This window comes from Tamandua tetradactyla, chromosome 1, assembly GCF_023851605.1.
Source record: "Tamandua tetradactyla isolate mTamTet1 chromosome 1, mTamTet1.pri, whole genome shotgun sequence".
In the NCBI taxonomy this organism is placed as follows: domain Eukaryota; kingdom Metazoa; phylum Chordata; class Mammalia; order Pilosa; family Myrmecophagidae; genus Tamandua; species Tamandua tetradactyla.
Window position 1 is genome coordinate 202,403,400 of NC_135327.1, and position 4,015 is coordinate 202,407,414.

General features: G+C 38.9%; 1 pseudogene; it reads left to right on the top strand.

Annotated features, from left to right (window-relative positions):
• Positions 1 to 570: 570 nt before the first annotated feature.
• Positions 571 to 1,768, top strand: LOC143682469 (glutamine synthetase pseudogene; annotated as a pseudogene).
• Positions 1,769 to 4,015: the final 2,247 nt, after the last annotated feature.

Here is a 4,015-nt window from a genome sequence, read left to right on the forward strand (position 1 = left end):
AGCTGAAAGAAGTAAAACAAACAAATATTTGTACACCAATGTTCATTGTGGCATTATTCATAATTGCTGTAAGATGGAAACAACCCAAGTGTCCATCAACCAATGAGTGGGTAAACAAAGTGTAGCACATACAAATGATGGAATATTATGCCTGCCTGGTAGTGAGCCTCCATAATGTCTCTGTCATGGGCTTTGTCTGCTCCCACACCATAGTAATATGGGCCATGGGAACCAGGGAAGCCACTGGAGTAGGTCCTGAAGCATATGACAACATAGGTGAACCTAGAGTACATAATGCTGAGTAAAATAAGCCAGACACAAAACGATAGATACAGTATGATTTCACTATTACAACTCTGGTAATATTTTTTTTCTGAAAAAAAAATGTGGCCCATGAAGAAAATCTGTATTCAAATATAATAATTATTCAAATATGAATAATTTTGCATCTCTATAGCTAGAGTATGTACATGAGAGAAGAGTTGAGAATCTGACCTGCACACCCGGCCTCCTCTTACTTTGCTCTTGTGGTCTCCCCTCCCTCTGCCCTGCTTACTGCACAGAACACCTTCCACCATGGCCACCTCAGTAAGCTCCCACTTGAACAAAGGCATCAAACAGGCATACGTGGCTCTTCCCCAGGGCAAGAAAGTACAAGCCATGCATATTTGGAACGATGGCACTGGAGAAGGATTGCACTGTAAGACCTGCACCCTGGACTTCTACACACTTAGTGAACATAAGTGTATAAAGGAGCTGCCCGAATGGAATTTTGATGGCTCTAGTACTTTTCAGTCTGAAGGCTTGAAAAGTGACATGTGTCTCAACCCTGTTGCCATGTTTCAAAATTCTTTCTACAAGGACCCTAATAAGCTGGTGTTCGTGAAGTTTGCAAGTACAACCGAAAGCCTGAAGAGACCAATTTAAAGCACTTCTATAAACAGATAATGGACATGGTGAGTAACCAGCACCCCTGGTTTGGAATGGAGTAGGAATATACCCTGATGGGGACAAACAGACACCCCTTCAGTTGACCTTCCAATGACTCCCCTGGGCCCAAAGGCTCATATTACTGTGGTGAGGAGCAGACAAAGCCAATGGCAGAGACATTGTGGAGGCCCACTACTGGGCCTGCTTGTGTGCTGGCATCAAGATCAGGGGAACAAATGCTGAGGTCATGCCTGTTCAATAGGAATTCCACGTGGGACCATGGGAAAGAATTGACAAGAAAGATCATTTCTAGGTGGTCCATTTCATCTTGCTTCGTGTATGTGAAGACTTTGGCATGACAGTGACTTTCAAGCCTAAGCTCATTGCTGGGAACTAGAATGGTTCAGGCTGCCATACCAACTTCAACACCAAGGCCATGAGAGAAAAGAATGGTCTGAAGTACATTGAGTAGTCCATCAAGAAACTAAGCAAGCAGCACCAGTACCACATCCATGCCTATGATCCCAAGGGGGTCCTGGACAACATCCAGTGCCTAACTGGATTTCATGAAACCTTCAACATCAATGATTTCTCTCCCGACATGGCCAACCATGGTGCCAGCATTCACATTTCCCAGACTGATGGCCAAGATAAGAAGGGTTACGTTGAAGATCGCTTCCCCTTTGCGAACTGTGACCTCTTTGCATGTGTCTTCTCAAGGAGATCAGCGATGAGCCCTTCCAGTGCAAGAACTAAATGGGCTAGAATTCCAGCCATCAAACCCCTCCCAGTTCTTCATTCCACTCCCACTTTTCCTCTCTCCCAATTGTCCTACTAACTGTAACTCAAAGGGCAAAATATCAAGGTCTTTTTTATATCTCATACCCAGTTAATAACTCTTGCATTTTGGGGCCAGGTAGAGGGGTCAAGTTTTTAATATCTTCACACCCACCCCACACCCCTTTTGATACTATCACAGAAGCTTTGGAAGACTGAGGAAGTAGTGTATTAATGGGAAGGGGAAGGAGGGAAAGCATAACCACTGCTTCCGTTTAAATCAGGTGTTTGTCCAGTAGGCATACACTGGACAGAGTATGATTTTTTCTGTGAGGTTAGCTGAAGGTAAAGAGGGCCTGACTTACTCTATAGTTATCTGAGAATACAGCCTCCTCCCATTTTGGTGGGGAAGTTCCATTTTTTAAAAAAGATTCTAACCAACTTTCCTTTTGAAGTGGGAATTAGTAGAGAAGGAAGGGTTAGGGAGATTAGGAGGAAAATGTCCTTGAACTCTTGCTGTTATGCTTTCCTCCCTTGAGGCTAAATGCCTTATTCTGAAGACAAACTGCAGAGTATTAATTGATGGGTTTTTCTTCTTCTACCTTAAGAAGAAGAAAAAGCTCCTATTGCTTGGTCCTCCATTTATAACACAAAGCAAAATAGTATTTTTATATTTAAATATAAAAACAAAAAAAATTACATAGATGGGTGTGTGGATATGTGTGTTTTCTGAAGGAGAAAACCATTCTAATCACTGGAAGGCAAATTTGATCCTAGTAGGTGGTCTGGTAAGAAATAAGAATCTCCTTTTGAGTGGGGATGGGTGAAGCACTGCTTGAAAAGTTGACTATTTGGGGTTATTATTCACTCCTTACCACTTGGAGTTTCATCGTGCCTTGTCCACCCGTTCTGAAGGAAGTGGGGATTGGTCTGGTAACAGGTGGAAGTAGTCACATGAGTCTGATAGCTCTGGTTTAAAAGACGAACACGCTTACACACAAAGGTTTAGCAATATGAATTCGCTGGTCAACTTAAGCCCTATGTTCCTGACAAGGGAGTACTGGGGTAATTTTATGGTGGGAGCAGCATGTCACTAAAGCAGGCCTTTTGCTACATTAAATGAAAAAAACAAGTTTAGATTTTAATTATTTGAAGGGTTTCTAAATTTGTTTTACAGAATTGCTTGTTGGTTTCAACTGTCTTCTTCCCATCTCTGCCTTTTGAGGAGATGGGGAATGTCTGAAGTCACAAATTGTAATTTTGTATTCTGGTGTCTTTTTCTCCGAGTTTAAGATATTCCTTTCCTTAAGAATTCTGAAGAGTTGTTCTTTTATAGTTAAAAAACAAACCTGAGCTTAATCCCTTAAAAAAAAATCAATCATTGTAACACACCATCTTAATAGACTAATAAAGGAAAACTATATAGTCATTTGAATAGATACCAAAAATCATATGACAAAATCAAACATCCATTCTTGATATAAAAAAAAAAACCACCAGGCAAAGGAAGGAATAGCTGGATAGAAGAAAACTTTTAATCAGGAAATCTACAAAAAATCTATATCTATAACTTCATGTTAGGTAGACGGTCATACCTGGCAAGAAAAAGAAAAGAAAGGCATAATGTTTGGAAAGGAAGAAATGTCTTTGTTCACAGACAACATGATCGACTATTAAATCCAAGGATCTATAGGAAAGCTGCTAGAACTAATGTGAGTTTAGCAAAGCCTCAAAAACAAGGTTAATACCCAAAAGTCAGTTGTATTTATATCAACAAATGAACAGAAAACAAAATTTTAAAAATACAAGAGCATCAAAATTCAAAACACTAATGAATAATTTTGGCTAAATAGTTGCAAGACTTGTATGCTAAAAACCGCAAAACAAAACAAACAAACAAAAAAAGCTGAGCAAAATTACAGAAGACCTAAATAAATTGAGAGTTATACCATGTTCATGATCTGGAAAACTAAATATTATTAAGATGCCAATTATTTTCAAGTGTCTCAATAGATTCAATGCAATTCAAACAAAATCCCAGAAGACATGATTCTAAAATGCACATGGTAAAGAAAATGATCCAAAATATATTTTAAAAATTAAAAAAGAAGAGTAAAGTTGGAGAATTTACATTATTGATTTAGAGACCTATCATAGAGGTATAATAATCAAGACAGTGGAGTATGACATGAAGATAGACATATAGAACAATGCAAAAAACAAAGAGTGCCCAGAAATAGACCAATTCATATATAGCCAATTTATTCTTGACAAAGTTGACACAGAAATTCTATAAAGAAAGGACAAT